We start from the raw sequence: 19,214 nt of genomic DNA, 5'->3' as shown, positions 1-19,214 counted from the left end.
GATTCCTCAAGCTCAAGGGATCAGATTCAGCCCTGGGGTTGGACTTGGTCTCTCAGGTCTGCCCACACAGGGCTGATTTAGAGCATAAGATATATGGCTAGACTTTATTGCGCATAGTGTAGATGCCTTGCTAAAAATGATGTAAGTGCTCAAGCTTACCGTAACATTAACACAGCACTTGAAACACAGATTAGCTTTGTTCTGATGATTTTTTAGCGATTAATGTAATTAAATTATCACTGGTGTAATGCTACAGGTTTCAGTGGAGTTACTTCATGTTGGATCTAATCCCATAATTTGTGAAAGAAAATAGATCTCTCACTATCTTCTCACAGGAAAGTAATCTCCCTGTACATAATACCCCTTTTAGGTGAAAGGTAGAAAACAGAATGAAATACATGGAACAAATTTGGCAGAAGTACTAGCTGGTGTATAGTAGTTTTCATTTGCATAATAAACAAGCACAAAATGTACCTAAGCCAACCAGCATTTGATATCTGCTCTGATCAAAGGTGAAGGCTTGTGGAAGGGTTAGGTTTCTCTCAGTAATTGCACACAGAGAAAAAGGAAAGCCATTAAGCTGCAAAGCAGACCATTGAGGATTGTTGCATTTTCCTGACTCTTTCCAAGCCTGCTGAATAATCTCAGCAATCTAAGTATCTGTAAAGATTTTGATAAAGAGCAAATGAAGGCCTAATTGTGAATTTCACCTACAAGGGCAGCTTGTCTCTCCAGCTTTGTTCCTCACATTGTGATGGAAAGCTATGTGAGTATCTACTGTCTGGTTCTTACACGAAGAAAACGAGGTTCTGCTGTTTGAATCTGCAAGGGATATTGTGACATCCAATTTTCATTGTTTTGAATAAAACAGTAAACCTAAAGAGCCCCTTAGCTGTATGGAAGGACTTTATGGGGTAATGAGGATCAATGGAGCAGCTGGCTGATTCCAGACAGAGTGAGACCTGGTGACACTCACCTAAAGGCTGCAATATATTGATGATCGTGTTTCCAACCACGCGCCAAAACCTGGCATACTCAGTTTTGTCTGACATAAGGAGTGCCTTTATCCCACAGGCATGGAGACATCCACGCTGGCTCTGGAAGCATGGTAACTGCATTTGTATTGAGCCTCATCTGAGTTAATGGGTCTTCTTGGAAATGCAGCATTATGTTGGTATAGTTAAACTTGTCCTGGATCTGAAGTCTACAGTGAGCTGTGCTGTGTAGATTCTTTGCCTCAAGTCATAAACATCTTATGGATTTCAGCATAATTTTGCCTTTTATAAAATAAATACCTTTCCAGTAGTCAGTTACACATGGCACGTGGTTGGTCACTCACTTCAGCACAGGATTGAGTCACCACCCCTGAAGGTATTTAAAAGACATCTGGATGTGGCACTTCAGCACATGGTTTAGTGGTGGACTTGTGTTAGGTTTATGGCTGGGCGCAGTCTTAAAGGTCTTTTCCAACCTAAATGACTTAATGATTCTATTCTGTGATGTTTCGGCCTTGTGAGCAGATGTGAGCAGATGATAGAACTGTGCATAACAGAGCACCTGGGACCCACAGATACCCTGCACCCTAAATCCTCAGGTGGCTGACTTCAGTGCAGAAAACTAACCAGGAGCAGGAGAAATAAGGGTAAATCACGTTTGTGGGAGAAGGAGTCACATAAAAATCAGAGGTGAGGGTTCAGGCCACCGGAAGAGATAATCTTCTGCTCTAAACTTGCTCACGCATCACCTGTCTGTCTGTGTAACTACAAGGCACTGAATCATTTTCAGCAATCACCTGCAGCCATATGCTTGGTGAGACAGTGCTGTTGCTGATACATGCCCTCCCTGGTGAAGAAGCACACTCTCAGCTGAAGCAGCATTCTGTTTCTGGTATTTCTGCAGTCCAAGGCATTCAAACATTTACAGCAGTAGATCTTACTGAGCACAGAATTGTGGCTGAAGTAAATAATCATATTTCATGTTCGTTTGAATGCCTGATCCTGTTGTTTTTTACCTTTGCCAGCATACTCAGAGTAATATTCTTTGGAAGCTTTTTCAGCAAAGTTTTTTGTCTGGAGTTGAACTACTACTGGAAGAAAACATCAACTTCCAGCTGAGTTTCCTTGAAGGCTTTGTGTGGGTAAGTGTTTTATTTGGCGTATTGTTTTATGGGCTGTCTCGGAGCTACCTAGTTATGCAGGGTAAGGATTTGGGGCTTGATATAATAAAGGCATGAGGCACGTAAAACAGGTCACGCGAGACTGAAACCGATGACTCTACACAGGCCAGGTGAGACCATAGCCTGCCTTGGGCTGCTGCCATTTGGAAATGCTTAAACTTGCCAGGCACTTGATTCATTTGCCTAGACAAGGTATGTATTGCATTAACGGGTGCTGTAAGGTGTCCAAGATATCAGCATCTGAGACACAGGACCTCTAGGAGACTCATGCACTTTTGGAGTGGGATCTGGGGCCAGGCAGGATACTTAAGGACATCTTAAATGGCACTAGATGTCTGTGTATGGGCATCTGAATGGAGACCAGCCACGCACACTGCTCTGGTTGGCTTGACATTCATTTTTTATTTGCCTTGGGAGTCTAAGCACCCCTGCATTCTCTGCAGTACACATGCCTGAGCCTGCTCCAGTTGGCACAGCACCCTCAAATTATTCACTGAGTACCCAAGGCTTGCTTCTAGATAGGAGTTAGAGCACTTCTGGGGAAAGATAGCTTTGAACTCTACAGGCAAGGAGAATCAAATCTGGGGTCTCCTGTATCCCTGGGCAAGGGCTCTGACCACCACGCCTGTCTTCTCCAGCTGTCCTTTGACTAGAATGTGTCTGTGGCTGCTGGGCTCAGCTGCAATCAGAGCTGTTGCCTCATGGGGTATGTGCCATAGCAGAACGGCAGGTATCTTCTGTTAAGAATACGTGGATTAAGTGTTTTGTAGTGGAATGATGCTGCTGGAATCACCTGAATGTGGCCTAAATGGCTTCTGAGGTGCTTAAGTGCTTTTTTGGATCTCAACCATGCTGCCCTGTATAACACCTTGTAAGCTTTTTAGTTCTTGTTATCTCAACAACAGGTCTTGATCTCTTGGCAGTGTGGGGCGGGAGGGTGCAGTGGAGGATTTCAAGAGAAAGAAGATAGAATGGACTCTTTGCGTCATTCATTAGTTTAATCTTCTCAGGCTGGCATCTGGCTCTCTGACACAGTAACCATTGCTCTTCTTGCTCCAGCAATGCTCACTTTTCTGGACGCTATCCCACTAGTGCTGGGAAGGTTGCAGCAATCTGATGTTTCTCAGCTTAGGTTGCAGTATGTCACTACAACTTTGAAACTGTGTGTAGCAGCTGCCTGATTCCTGGCCATGATGTGCTGGCCGTAAATAATGCTGCTTGCCCAGCCGGCATGCTTTGCTACAGAAAAGCTGACAAGAAAAAGGACTGCAGTGCAGTGAGGCTTTAAAAATATATTAAAAGCAAATTTCTCCTCTGGTCTCCCTCTGTGGCAGTAACATTGACTAATGAGGAACTGACCCCGAATGTATGCTGCTTATTTTAAAAATATGGTTAAATAAGAAAAAACAAAACAAAGAAAAATGCAGAGGCAAAGCACTAAAGAAATTTCAGAAGCAGAAGGAATGTAGAATTACAATAAAGAACTTGATTGCTACCTAACTTGGAAGTGCCTCCACCTATTCACATTCCCAAGCCTTGAAATCTTTCCTCAGATTCACAATCTGTATTGCACTGGGAATCTGGAATACTCCTGCTCCCTAACACCTCTAGTCTTAACAGCTCTTAACTGAGCTGCAGAGCATGTCTCCAACTCCCTGATTGCCTGATGGTCTGAGGCAGCTGAATTATAAACCTGCTTTGTGGGATCTGGATAGGATTGCATACATGGAGGACTGGTAAAAATCAGGTTCTAGAAATTCTCATCATAATTCCCATCCTTTGAAGAGTTAAGATCCATTCATTTTCCCTATGAAATAATCTTTCATGTATCTGTAGCACTGCCCTCTCAAATCAAACACAAATCTCTACACTTCTGTCAATAGCAGCTACTGATTAAAATCAGTTCTGGTTTCCCAAGCTACTTAATCCTGTTAGTTCATTCTTAGACCTACTTTTCCTAGCACACTGTATCCATTATACTAGTGTTGCCCCCGTTTTTAAAAGTTTGTGATTTTTCAGCAGTCTGATAGCATTCTGCTTGGAGACAGTCTCTCTTGCCGTGAAAAGGATCTGTTTGTTATAAAGAATTACGTGGCTTTGAGAGCTACATGTATCAAACTTAACTGTATTAATTACCTTGTGCTGTGCTCGTAAAGTGATCATAATAATGCTTATCATAGTTTTAGTACTTCTATCTCTGTTGTGCAGATAGTGGAACTGAGCCACAGAAAGGCAAAGCCCAGAGTAGGGCTCTTGAGCTGGCCATGCTGCTCTTATTTCACTGTGTCACTGAAACAGTAAGCAGCTTGGAGGAGAAGCTGTCCACACAAACTTTGGATGGGTTTGTCCTGTGTGTAAGGAAAGCTTTCTGGGAAGCTGCAGGATGATTGCTTGGACTGTCAGGCCATGTCTTCTGGAACAGAAGCTTCCCATTTTACCACCCAAAGTAGTAAACTCTCCTGCTTGATTTGATGACTCCCAATCCCTCATCAGTTTTTTTTCTCAGTGGATTTTCCTTTTCTCATGCCATAAACCAAGTTTTTCTTCTCACTTTGTCAAGACATAGCCTTTAATTCATCCAACCTCCGAAAAGGTCACTTTCTAAGACTTCCCATAAATAAGAAGTGAATTTTCAGATCAGTTAAAGGATACGGTTTTCTTCAAACTGCACCAACACACTAATGATGATATACATTGAGATGATTCTTTCTATTCAACATGTTTTGTAGCAATAGAGAGATCTTACAGGCTCCATGTAGTGGGATGAAGCAGAGCAATTGAGTCTAGAGGCTTCAGGAACACAGGTGTTCATATACTTGTTGCTTTATGACTCAATCAGCTGCAAATAAGACCCAGATCTTCCTATTTTAATAGGCTGTTGGAAGATAGATTATTAGAGAATCAGTGAAACACCAAACGCAAGAGATGGCTGTGTTACTGCCCATATAAGCTCTTCAGAGATTATCACAGGCTTCCTCTGATAAACAAGTTTGAGAAAGTTGATGCCTTTGCTTTTTCTTCTGCTGTGCTGTAGCTGGTGTTGCATTGATTTGGTCAAAATCAATTTGACCATCTTGTATGTTGATCATAAGTACTATTTGCTAGCTCTTAAAATGACAGTTTCTGTCTCCTATTGTGGCTCAAGTATGTGACCAAATATGCACTCTGCGGAAAGCGATCATTTCAATCTAAACTAGCTGAACAGAACATTGTGGTCATCTGCGAAATACTTGCAATTATACAATGGCATTCATATAATATGTCCTGTAAGCTATTCCAAAAGCATGACACTGCAGTTCCTTCCTATGAAAATCCCTCAGGAGTACAATAAGCTGATTACCTTCAAGGATTCATAGAATTGCTCTCCTCAGAAACCCACTATAGCTCCAAATACTCAATTCTCTAAGACAAATTGTGCTGAAGACTCTAGATTGATGATGCTGTTAATGACGCAGCAGGCTCTGCTGCTGTTTGTTGAGCTAAAATTAGAAGTTGACCCTGTGTTCCTGAATTAATTTAAAGGCAAAAATACAAGTTACTGATTCTGATGATTTTTACAGAATTACAGTCTCTAAAGCCAAAGCTCAAAAGGTATCTTCCTTGAGCTATGAATCAGTTCTTCAACCATTTTGAAATGAAAGGTGTCTGGGCCACCTGATATATATATATATGAAAAATAACCCTGACCAATTTCTAAGATAACTTCTTAACTTCTTACTGTGTTGGACCTCTACAAATATTTAAGATCAAGAAGATGTCAAAGCCTTGTTTTAAATGCTTGAAAACAGCTGGATAAATTCAATAAGCACTAACTGTACAGACCTTGGTCTATTGACTGCTTGGCTGTACCAAAAGCATATGAAGTTGAAGAGTTATTCTTTGCATCTCTGAATGGTCTTGATATCTAAAAAAAATAAGTAAAAAGAACAGGGAGTATTGAATCTTTGACAGCAATAGCTGGTCAAGATACACTAGTGATATTTCAGAAAGCGTGTAAGGTTTAAAGTGCTGAACTTGAAACACTGAGAAAGGGTCTGTTTTCACAGGCTTTCCTTCATATCAGTTTTGTTTTTTCTCAGTGGGCTTCAAAACAAGATATACTCAAATCAATATCCAGTTCTGAAAATGTAAGCTGATATTATAGAATCATACAATAGTTAGGGATATTAGAGTATTCAGAAACACCTTGCTGGAAACCTTGTGGGATAGAAAATACAGTAGCTGAAATCCACGCCCCCTACATCTAATTCTGGGGCAGGGTGGCATGGTATTATTTTAGTATAGGTAAATAAATGAATATGAATGTACATAAGATATAGCAAAGATTATATTTTCTATGTTTGTAATACCTTTAATTCCAGGCTTTCAGAGATCTTTAAAAGATTTTACTCCAGACACCAACTGGCCAGGAGATGGTGTCAGTGGTGTACTTATAAACAGATAGCGCATGACAGGAAAGCAAAGTTACTCACACACTCATATGAAATCTGGTGAAGACATCTCACCCTCCTCTAAGTGCTGCTCCATCTCTTGGACCTTTCATTGGCCTGTTCTGATTATTTGCATTATCAATAATAACTATTAGTTAGTGTTGCTGTTTCAATATTGCGAGCAAGCAATGATATGAAAGCAAACCTAATTTCCTTGAATTATTGGGATACATACCTAATTCATTACCTAATAATTTATTATCAAGTAATTTAAAATAGAATAGACCAAAGCTTACATCATTCAGGAATAGAAGATGTGAGTGAAATAAATTCAGTCATTCAGATGTTTTTGTCTTCTCTTCTAAGCCTTAATCTGTGGCTAGTAACAAGTAGTTTGGAAAGATGTTTCTCTACAGGACAAAAAATGCCATATGTGGTTCTGGGCAACATCTAGTTGAAGATGTCCCTGATCATTGCAAGGTGGTTGGACTAGATGACCTCTGAAGGTCCCTTCCAACCCAAAGTATTCTATGATTCTATGTTCCCTTCCTCCTCCAACTCCTGTCAGGAGCCAACTCAGCTGAGACCCCCAGTTGCAGTGATACCAAACCTTTCAGTCTCCTTTTCTATCAGCATCATTAATCCCTATGCCAGCTCATTTCTTCACTTTCTAGTCTTCATTTTCCTCCTGTAGTTGCAATCCTTACAGTCTGCCCAACATGCCACTAAAACCGCAATGTCTGCAGTTACTATGTAATGCCACCTTCTGGTGCGGTGGACTGGCTTCTCATCCTCACACCTCCTCTAATGTTTCTTCTCTCACCACCCTCTTGTTCAGTTATCAGTTTCATTGAGCTCACTGATGAGCTCAACTGAGTAAACTCAATTGAAATTGAAAAAAATTCAGTTGAGTAAACACTGATGCTCATACAGTCTCCTTCACTTCATGACTTTGCCTATGCCACATAAATAAGCTTGTGAGATTTTCTTTGTCAATCTTTCCTTCCGACACTCCCTCACTTTGTGCAGGGTTTCAGATGTGGTTTCCTGGTTGCTTTTCCACCTCTGCTCCTCTCACCAGGAGTATGCCATCAGCCAGGAAAGGCTCTGCGAGCAGGGAGACAGTAGTTGGTGTTGGGCAGTCAATGGTGGTCAGCTAACATGGTTCCTTGGCACCAGGCTGTTGCTATGATCCCAGGTTATTCATGCACTGTTTTGCACTTTATCAGCTATTTTAATCATTACCATCCAAAGAGAAGGAAATAAAGGCTCTTGTGCTTCCTGTGTTACTGTGCAGTCATAGCCAGCGTGGACCCTTCAGTCTCAGCCTAACTATGCTCTCTTGAAGTGAGGAGGCCAGGTACAGCCTGAGTTTGCAGTTCAGGGTCCCCAGAAACTCAAAGGAGAAACAGGGAAAACTGTTCCTTGATATCTCATTGCTCTGCCGTCTTCAGGGAGGTTTCCACAGCTCGGTGCGCAAGGGGACCTGTCCCAGCCTTCCCCAGTGTATGGACTGTCCTTGCCTCTCATTTTGCACAGGTCGCACAAGAAGGGGCAGCTCCTCTTGTCCTCTTATCTGTCTGTCCATGCTAAAGTTGGGGGCATGCTGACTAGTGGGCAATATAGTTCTCATGCAAGGATATGCCCTGACATTTGTATCTAAATGGCCGTGTTATCTACAATAGTTATTATCTTTTAGATTTAACATACTGGACAAAGTGTCCTAGATGGCCTGGGAAAAAAGCCATCAGGATTAAAGGCCACTGAGATCAATCATGCTGATGATTTATTTATGTGGTCGACTACGGTGATGGTAATAGCTTTTTCTGCTTGGCCAGTAGGCTCTAAATTTGAAGACATTTTTAAAAATTACATAGCTATTCTAATCAAAGCTTCCTGTTCATTGTCAAATATCTTAACTCTAGGGGGACTTGGCATCTAAATAACTTTAAAAATGGATTTAAGTGATTTAGATGGCTAATTCATAGTTTCAAAATGAGTTCTTTAGGAGTCTAAATCTAGTAATTTTTCAGGATTGCTAAACTAATGGTCCTCTTTCCACTGTTATTCAGCATTGGAAACTTCTGCATCCATGTTTGCCAAACAAATCTATTGCCCTTTGAGTTTCACACAAAAAAGCTTTTTTAAAAATAACTCCTATCAATCACAAAGTACCTTTTCCTATGAAGCTACTTTGCCTGTAGTGGGACTACTTTATGATGAGGCTATTGAGTCCACCACATATTCTTCAAATTGGTCTTCATTCTACAAATACAGGGAGCCTCCATAATTTCTGAGGGCAATTTGGATTCATTGCCCTGAGAATGCTGCAGAGAGGGTCATTCAGAAAAGCAGTGTTGACCCTGAAGATGATCTGTTGCCCCTAAGTTAGTTAAAAATGAAAACTGGTAAGGGCATAATGCTTGATTCTGACAGGAGAGTATATTTATAGGATATATCAATATTTCTGTAGAGTTTATTATTTCAACTTTTGATCCAAATTCTGCAGAGAATGAATGTGAAAATACTGCAGTGTTATTCAGGATGGGAATTCTGAAATTTGATCAGCTGTGTTTACAAAGCTGGAAGTGCTTCTTGTTTGGCAAAGTTTTCTGTCCCCCAGAATTCTCTGAAGCAGAAATCTTTTCTCCCAGGAATTATATAGACTGGAATTTTTACTTAGGAAGGGTGGAGGAAAATGTCTACTTATTCAGCATGTTTCCTTTTACAGACTGTTCTTTAAGAAATTGAAAAGGCCTGAGTGTGTAAGTGAAATTGTGTTTGAATACAAAGGACAGTTAACACAGAACTGGAAATTTGTGTATGAGAATGCGAGAAAGCAGAAAGCAGGCATGTCTGATTTGGGTATGCACATATGGAATCCTCAGGGAAACAGCAACACAATTCAGGAAATACTTAATCAGTGGTTTGACCATAAATGCAGCTCAAGGTTGGTAAATAAGTGACTATTCAAGGTAAGGGTGCCAGAACAGGAATATTTTTAACAGACTACTGCCTTTTACTTTAAATGGGCCTTTTAACCTCATGCCTCTCTTAGATATAATGTTAAGAAACTCCTTGGGTGTTAAGGAATCTTGTTTTATTAAAATACTTTATTATTTTCTTCAGGCTGTCTTTCAGCTGAGAAATCTGTTGATTAAAAGGTCATTTAATTGCTACAGGTAGGATACCCTTGAGGAGATTACTATCCTCACTCCTGCTGTGATTGCTGTTGTTGTAGTGATGATGTTTTTCATTGTTTTGGAAAAAAATCTCTAGTCAACATTAATATATAATTATGATAATGAACTATGATGGTTGCAGTATGCCTTCCTGTAATGCCAATGGGAGATCTGTGCGCATATCCACAATAAGATAAGAGTCTTTAGGTGGCATTTACAGTAATTAGATTAATTAGAGAGGTGTTAGGGTAGTATTACTACTGTGTAGCCCTTGGACTGACTATTTTGATAGACCATGTGCAAGGACAATACATCATCTTATTTTGGTGAATAAAGACTATCACAGTTATCTGGGAAGAGGATGGCTTTAGCTGGACTATGAGTGCACCTGTGGCTGTGCAGCAGTGGAAACCAGGTCCAGCCATCTAAAATCACCAGTTTCAGGGCATGGCAGCCTTTAGTTTCCTGTACAGACATGTTGAAAATGTATTTCTGAGAAATTCAGGAAATAAAAAACATGTTGCATAAGCTGGCCATTTGCATTAAACTGTGTAAGAGCCTGAGTAAGGCTGTGCTTGTGCTTTGCAATTATAGCTTTTCTCATTTTACTTTCTACAGTTTTTCTTTCAGTTCACTTAGTTATTGAACTTAATATCATTAACTGAATCAATTTAGACAGAAACTAAAGTGAGCAGTCCTTTCTATTATATTGATAAGTTCTTTTTGTCACTATTATGGAGCTATATGGTAGTGGGTACAGTATACCCACTATATGGGTACCTACCTACATACAAAATACATTATAATTTTGGAAGATGGAATGAGCCAATTTTTTGTTCATTTCCCTCTCACTGATTGCGTTAAAAAGACTGCAGGATTGGCATCAACAGTATAGTTTGCTGAATGGCCCTGGTGGCACTTCAATCGCAGTTAAAACAGATTCTGTTGTACAAATGGCAAAGGAAAGGAAACATAGAGCTTGGTTTAAGAAGGATTTAAGAGTGATATGCATGGAGAATTAGGGTGTCAAAGCAAACTGGAGAATTCTGGAGTGGTCTAGTAAGCTCCGAGGCAGAACAGAATTCAACAGCTGTTTGCAGATCCTCAAGCTCAATAAATTCTGTTTTTAAAAATGGAAAAAAGGGGTATGGTTTCCTTTAATGATTGTGGAAGGCTCTGAGAGGCAGAGGTGAAGAAGAAAGGGGCAAGCTGACCAGTCCAGGCACTAATTAGGGCCAAGGTCTCTTAAGGAAGTTAATGAGTTTCTAAATAGCCAACTAGCAGCTGGTAGGGAGCGGAACAATAGTCAGCCTCTGCATCCTGCTTTTAGTTCAGCCCTAAAGTGAGAGATACCTTCCAGAGATCGAGACAATGTCTCGAGGTCAAAAATCTTCCACTAGGAAATAGCTGCTTCTGATGTGAAAACTTTTTTCTTGCACAATGTAAGAGAAATTGGAACATACTTTTACTGTCTTGAGGTTGGTGATAATTTACATGAGTACCCCTTGAGTCTTACAGCAGTGCTCAGGGTAGGACATTTTGAGTGATTCTGACTGTTCTGCTCTCTCTGACCCTGCCTTTGGCTATACTTCCGAAAGTGTCTGGCATGACTGCTCTTGTTTGCACTTCTCCCCCATCTTTGTATGTCAGATAGCTTTTGCCGTCTTCCTGGCCTTGCTGGGTAAACATTGCACTGTCACAGCTTTTGCATAGCATTCATTTGTTTTTGAAAAACATTGAAAAGCAAAAGAAATGCAAGCAGGTGAGTGAATGAGAAAAAAGAAATAAGATGGGAGACTGAATTAGCACAAAACAATGTGGGGACATGCTCTTAGCACAAACCAGAAAATTACCATGGAGAGGCGTGGGCTCTTCTTCAATGTGTGGTAATGTTATCCTGAATCAGGACAGAGGTGCATGCCTGCCGGCGTGCGTGTTCTGCTGTGGGTGTAAGTACACCCATTAGCTAAGCACCCACCTGCGGATATGTGAATCAACCATGCAGCGACAGTGAGGATTTGGTCTCTCAGGTTCTCAGCTCCAGAAGGGTCTGGTCTTTCTGAACTGTTTGCATGGTAGACCTGACTTCATCAATTTTGTTCCCCACAAGACTCTATGCTACTCATGTCTAATAGGTATTTAATAACATGTGTGGCCTAACTAAAATATTTTATCTGCTATATGATTCCCTTTAATTTTCACTGCCCTACCAGCTGGTGGATTTGCATCAGGAAAGACCAGTGCATTTCTTTCCAGTTTGAAATACTTGTAATGCTTGTGGTGGCTCATTTATGAGTCATGTCTTTTCTAATCACTATAAAAAGTAACTTTAATATAGCAACAAGTAATTAAAAAAACCCAGAATCTATTTGGCCCACACTATCAATTGAGTGTGATCCCACAGCTGTAATTAACTACGCAGTGTTTGGAAGTGTGTTGTGTCCACCGCCTGCCTCCCCTGTTCTGAATTTCTACTCCCTGTGTTGATCTTACCCAGTCAGGAGTGAAAAGCAGTGTTCAGAACTGAGACATTTCTTGACTGAATGTCAAGGAGGCCAGGAATTCTCCTGTGATGTGGTGGCATGTCTTCTGCTGTTCTTGTTGAAATGACTCACAGTGGTAGCTTAAATTTTATGATCTTAACATTGAAGACATTGATTGTTTCCAAAACAAATTGCCTGCACCTTCTTTTGAGAACAAAAAACCCCTAATTCTCTCCCACATGTAAAATAGGTAGCTGTTAATTCACTTATAGATAATGCTCTGCTTTTATGTGATATCAGTGTTTTGTTGTGGATGTAATGGCCTAAAAGTTACTGCTTTACTCATGTCATGTTCATTATTCTCTTGTAACTGCTTTTGGTTATTAATGTTTAGCACAGGACCCTGGTTAGTGGACAACATACCTCACGGCCACACCTATATAAACTGGTTACCTGAACAGGATATGGCTGACTGGAGGGGCATAATTTCATGAACTTTAATATTGCTGCCTTTTAACTAGCATATGAAAGGGAATTGCTAATGAGTCATGTGTTATTTGCAGATTATTCCTATCCAGAACCTGGTGCCAAGGAAACTGATTTATTCTCTGTTATTACTGTATTATTCATTACATTGTGCAATAGATCAATTCCAAACATAAATGCATTGAGTAGTCCACAGCTAGGAACAAATCCTGTTATGTTCAAGTACGTACATGCTACATGCTAGCCCTGGCACAGGGAATCAGAAGTCTCATGTAGTTTCTTCGGATTTTTCATACTCTGTTACTAGTACTTTCATGCAGTTTTTATTGTTTGACTTTTGGTTTGGTTTGTTTTTTTCCTTTGGCTGCTCCATTTTTGATGGTAGCTTCAAAGAAATGGCTTGAACAGAACATTTTGGACTTTGTTCTGAAGCTCATCATGCTCACTGGGGGTCTCCTGTGTATTTTTGAGCTCTGGGTGTCTTTGACAGTTGCATAAGATTTTGGGAGGACATAATTTCCCCTCGACTTTCCAACCAGGATTCAGCAGTTAAGGTATGTTTATTTTTGTATTGGTTAACTTTTGTTAGGTGTAGAAGACAGAATCGCTCTGTATTATTGTGTAGAACATATTCCTGTTTCTTGCAGCTCCTTGTGTTAAGACTGGAGGTACCTTGGGACTTTGTTGTAGTACAAATCCCCTTTCCAGGCCTGTGTGTCCAGTCCAGTAGGGATTTCTGCAGTGCCTTGGACCACTCCTAAGGCTCACCTTGTGATTTGCACAATGGTTTCTGTGAAACAACTTTCTGATCCAATTTGAGACCACTCATAACCAAATCCCACTACTGGTTTCATGAGATCTCGGACAGTGCTGGTAGAGTCAGTCATTTAGAAGCAGATTCTGCTGTTTGTTTTACAGAAAAGTAGCCAGCAACTCATGCAGTCTTGCACTGACTGAGATCTTTGGCTTCATGTTAAATTAAGGACAGTGTGAAAGATATCATTCTATGCAACCTTTTTTTCTACAATCTCTGGAAGCTTTTCTCATCTCCACTGTCGGTCTCTGGTCTGTATTTAACCAGTGTTGAGGGACAGAGAACAGTCCTTGGGCACACACCAGCCGTTTGATCACTGACACAGAGTACCACCCCATGCCTTTGGCTGCCCTTCAGCCTCTGCCTTGTATTTTTAGCTTCCAGTCTCCTTAGTGGAAAAACTGTCTCTTCTGACTATATATGTAGCACAGTGAGTTGATTAGCAGTTCTTCCCATGCCTCCTCTGGTCTGTAGTAAAAAGTAAATATTAAAACCTGATTCCCTAATTGTAATTAAAGAAGGCTTGTATTTCCCAACACATACATGTCGAGGCATCCTTATTTAAGGGAATTTGTTTTAACTGACATCCCAGCTTGGGTTGTCTTTGTCACACAACAGGTGCTTCAGATCACTAATCTCCTGCAGTCCAAGCTGATATTTATTCCTGTTCAATGTCAGCTCCTTTTGCCTAGCATAGCAGAGCATACCATGCAAACCGCAAATTATGCAGGTGAGCATATTTAATCATACATTGGCAGATTACCTATAATTAGCTCTATCACAGCTAGATCCTTGGAGATCTTCAGTGGGAGGATAATGTCTACTCCAAGGACTGAAGCAACCCTGCAGGGAAGATGGGAGCCGAGCTGCAAAGTACTGCCGGAGTAGATTTGAGCTGGTTAAAGCCTTTGATGATGAGTCCAAAGTTGTTTATAGTTTTATACTTCAAAGCCCAGACTATGGATTCCTTGAGCTGTTCCAGTGGGTAACTACAAATATCTCTGGACTCCATATCAGTCCTAGGCATCTAGATAAACTCTGCATTTATTTGCTTTGTACCATACCATCAAGGCTTGTCAGCTGGGCTGGAGTTTACCCTGTCCATCACTAGAAGTCAGTGGTTTGTATTTGGAATAGTCACCTTAAACTAATGTATTCGGTGCAGAGAAACAGGGTCCTTAAGAGCCTGTTACGAGCAATGCATCTGAGTGTTTGAGGCATCTACTTTGGGATCAGATGAACTGTGTCCTAGAAAAGAATTTTTCCTTCCAGAGTGAGATAGAGATACAGATATCGAATCTTAGCTGGATGAAACTCACCCCGTACATTCGCCCTTCAGTCCAGTTCAGCTTTTCCTTAGCCTCTCAGTAAGCTCTCAGTATTAGCAGGACTAAGTAGGATATAGGATGGTTTTTCTATGTTGTAGAAGGCACAGAGAAAGAAGACAGAAGAGCAGGGTGTGACAAATAATTTGTATAACTTGTTTGGACCTGTAAGTCCACTCCAGTTTTGTTATTAATGCTTTTTCAAAAAACTCCAAATTATCATCCCTTCTGAGTGTGCTAGAGCAACACCTGGTACCTCATAGACCTTGTGGGTCTAGCACATGGCCAGGGAGACAGAATCACAGCTCTCCTTGGGCCAGAGCTAGGGTTAAAATATGTGGTTATGATACATGCAATATTGTTCCAGATGTTTAACTCCTCTAGGTTAAGAACCCACAATGGTTTCCTGTGTTGCCATTTCAAACTTTCCCACCTGATAAGCATCAAATCTGCTGTCACTCATCTAAATATCTACTAGTCATATCATATCAGCAACTGGATTTTTCTAGGTGTTGGTATCTAAGAATCTAATTTCTTGTAAGGATATATTTAAGAAGACTAAAACCTGAATCTTCTGATTTGGAGTGAGCTGTGTCTATGCCCCTTCCACCCCAAAGTGAAAAAGCTGCATCAGGATCACTTTTGTGACTTGAAAATCTCAATGAAATGTGTATAAAAAATAGAAGCAAGGAGACATATCTGAGGATGAGAATAAAGGTCAAGAATATAGAAATAAAATCAGGAAGGCAGAACTGATTCATATTTGCAAGGTATAAAAAAGGCAAGAAGAAAAGATTCTATAATGAAAATATAAAAGAGAAACAAAGGAAAGTTAGAAGTTTACTACTTAATATGAAAGGAGATCAAATAGGAGATGATAAAGTGAAATTATTCAAGGTTTTCAATCTGAAAGTTATTTGTGTCCTGAAGTTTAGCAAAATTAATTCTAATTATGTGGTAGCAGCTTAAGTCAGAAAATAGAAAGAACATGCTAAAGAATATTTTAAAGCATGCATATAGAAAAAAACCCAGAATATAAAAAAACCCTGCTCTAGGATAGTTGAGGAATTAGCAAAAGTATTCACTGAATTGTCTGGGTAGTGGAAAATTAAGACACAACACATTTCAGCTTCCTCAGCATCGTTCATCAGTAAATTCCCATCTCCACTGAATAGTGAACTTAACTTTTTCCTTCCTCTTATTCACGCACAGATTTGTTTCTTATTGCCTTTTATGGGCCTTGCATCTTGACTCTTATTCTTTCCAATATGCATACCCAGGGGTTGAAATGGAAATTTTGAAGGCCTGTTATGAACATTTAGATGTGCTGGTATAAAAATTTGAGAACTCCTCATAGCCTTCACTCTGCCCTATTTCCTCTCCACGGAAAACTCTGGTTTAAGTATGGCACAGCTGCAGCTACCAGCTCATCCCAGTTGCTGTGGAGAGGTGTGCACATATTGCTGTTACACTTACATTGAATGCTTGTAGATTTTTGTTACTCCCACTGCTGTGTAGTTAAAATGCATTTATCTGTGTAAGCCTGCCATTAGGAGAACTGAAACCATACATGCATAATGAGTTGGAAGTGAATTTCCAGTCTTGCACCATGGCTCCTATGCGTAATAAGTATGTCACAGGCCCCTTCAGCATCACTGAGATTCCTGTCCTGAGAGGACACTCTTCAGCTGAACAAATCTTCTAGGATCAGGACTTGAATTTATATCTATAATATTTGTTAATGCTTCTCTGCTGCAGACTGCCCTGAATGGCTGAGCTTATTGGAAATATTGTCATGTATATGTGCAATGCTGCCTCTGTAAAGATAAAAGAGAGAAGTTAGTCTGTGTTCACAGATCTGTCCAAAGATTTCTGAGACAGAAAACTGAAATGCTTGTCTATTCAGAAACATCGCTGCAGAGACCTGGAGAGATGGATGTCAGTGCGTGAACTTCTACCTCAGACAAAATCTCTCAAGATGCATTATGCCAGGAAGATGTTGCACAACATATAACCTAGCCAAGGATCGTGGCACAGAGAGGAGAATGAAGGCAGGAAGCATCTGAACTGCATCTGTCCTGAAACATAATGATGTTATTGATAACACACTATTAAACTGTGAGCTCATCCTCCATCTCCATAAAGTAGTATTGCAGTATTCCTGAGCTAACATCTACATTTTTCAACAAGTGATTGGGCCAAAATTACTCATATCTCTGGATGGAATGAGAGCTGAACAACAACAAAAATTCCCATAAAGACTAACTTTATATAATACTCGCCATTGATTGTTTCATGCAAAAAGTATCCTACCAGCTCTAGTGCAAGACATTATTAAAACCTGTTCAGAACATTTTAGAATTGGTTGGCTCTTACGTCTGACTACACCACATTAAGGTTAATGTATTACATTAATCTTAAAGCTCACATTCATTACAGCTGAAATAGCCAAGATATTTCAGCATGAAGATATGAAAGGTGAAGTCCATAACTTCCCAAAGTCATCTGGGTGCTTCCTGTGAAACTGTCTAGCATTGTTGCCATCAATTCCAGTCCAACACCTCCGATTTTTATTAAGCTCAAATTGCCACCACTAGAAGTTGAAATTTATCAAATACATGCTGAAAACATCCTTCATTACATTGCTGCAATGATATTGCTGCAGAAATTGTCTATGGAATCTGGAATTTCATGACATTTTCCTCTTGTATGCTTTTCCTTCAGTACGTTTATTGGTCATAAGTTTCCTGTTATAATGATTTAAATAGAAATTGGTTTACAAAATAAAAGCATTTTCATAATGAAATCTGAAGTAATTACTGCTGACTAAACTTATTGAACATGAACACATACTGGCATCAGTAAAATCATAGAATCATAGAATAGTTCGGGTTGAAGGGACCTTTAAACATCATGTAATCCAACTTCCAAATGATGGGAGAAACAATAATGCATCATGTTAGAAGGATGGTACTAGATGAAAAATTTTTAGATTAAACTGAGAATATTAGGTATTTTAATGGAACAGATGCCAACATAGTGAACACATTACTTTTCATTGCCAAGTGTTGGCTAAGCCTATTATTAATTTTGAGCAATCCAGCCTTTGCTGGATTTCCTTTGGCTACCAAGGTCCATGAGGCTGTAAAGGCTGCACAGGTGATGACATGGGTGTGTGTTAACCAAATGTCAGTGGATCATGTATTTCTCTCTCTTGCAGGACTTAGCATTCAGCATTCTTAAGAGCTTCTCCAAATAATAGTTCAGTATCTTTGCCAACATCCTACCAGGGTGGTAAGTATTTTGCCATTCTACAGATAATTATAAACATGTCAATACTTTCTGACTGTATGGTATAATATGGGAATCATAAAGGACTGTGTAAAGAGCATTATTCCTCCCATTGTGGCAAAGCAGATGTATACAGTTTATGGACTAAGGGGCATACAATGGGTTACTCAGCTGGCCAGCAATGGGTACCTCTACAGGAGAAGCTACCAGGTGACATCCAAACATCAGCCTCAACTTACATCACTCACAGTAGATGTTAACATGACTGTGTCCCACCCAGAAATCTCACTGTTGGCTTCAGTAAATTAACAAGATTATACTCATATACTTTGAGTATAATTTACAGATGCATGTAAACAGCTATGCTTTGCTTCCAAATCAATTTCAGGTATAATGCTGCTTTAAAGCATGTTCAGATAGTCTAACTTTGAAAACCTGAAGGCATGAGTAGGTTAGTGACATCTTCGTCTAACAGAAATTAACTCAATTTTATGACCACGTGGGCAATGGGGGAAATATAGTCTTCCTGAGCACTCTGTGATTAAAATCATTGACTAAAATAGAAATATTAAAGTCTTGTTATGAAATATATTTATCTTGACAGCCATAGCTGTCAAGACAGCACCAAAAGAAACTACTAAAAGTCAAACACCACTTCATCTCAGCCATTCATTCATGTCCAATAAAACCTTCAAAATGGGGCTTCTTTACTATTTTAGCATAAATGCTTGAGAAACACTTGGATACTTTGGGAATAGGGTTAGGTTTTGATTTATATAGAAATGGTCAGTAAACACCTTCTACCAAAAAAGAGCTTGTAAAGCTTGTGCAACGATCTGTTCTGCTTCAAACTTCTGACCTAGGATAACCCATGTAATCTGTCTATCCTATCTGAGTGTGGTAAGAATAGCCGCATGTTCATATATATTCTGGCATTGCAGTAATGGGAGACGTGTAAATGCCTTAGCAAGACAGATAAAATAGCAGGGGACAGAGATCATCCCTGGCATGTCTCCTGGGTACCTCG

At 39.9% G+C, this 19,214-nt stretch overlaps 1 protein-coding gene across 2 annotated transcripts in view; it reads left to right on the top strand.

Moving 5' to 3' along the window:
* The first annotated feature begins 18,140 nt into the window (after positions 1 to 18,140).
* The window catches only part of GPAM (glycerol-3-phosphate acyltransferase, mitochondrial), a 44,908-nt gene continuing 43,834 nt past the window's right edge, over positions 18,141 to 19,214 (top strand). The window contains exon 1 of one of the 2 annotated variants that reach the window (XM_030487276.1): positions 18,141 to 18,190. The gene's annotated coding sequence lies outside the window, so the exon portion shown is untranslated. The remainder of the gene's footprint in view (positions 18,191 to 19,214) is intronic. The other variant, XM_030487272.1, reaches the window with a different exon arrangement.

This window comes from Strigops habroptila, chromosome 5 (assembly GCF_004027225.2).
Source record: "Strigops habroptila isolate Jane chromosome 5, bStrHab1.2.pri, whole genome shotgun sequence".
In the NCBI taxonomy this organism is placed as follows: domain Eukaryota; kingdom Metazoa; phylum Chordata; class Aves; order Psittaciformes; family Psittacidae; genus Strigops; species Strigops habroptila.
The sequence above is the reverse complement of the archived record's forward strand: the minus strand, read 5'-3'. Positions and strand labels throughout refer to the sequence as shown.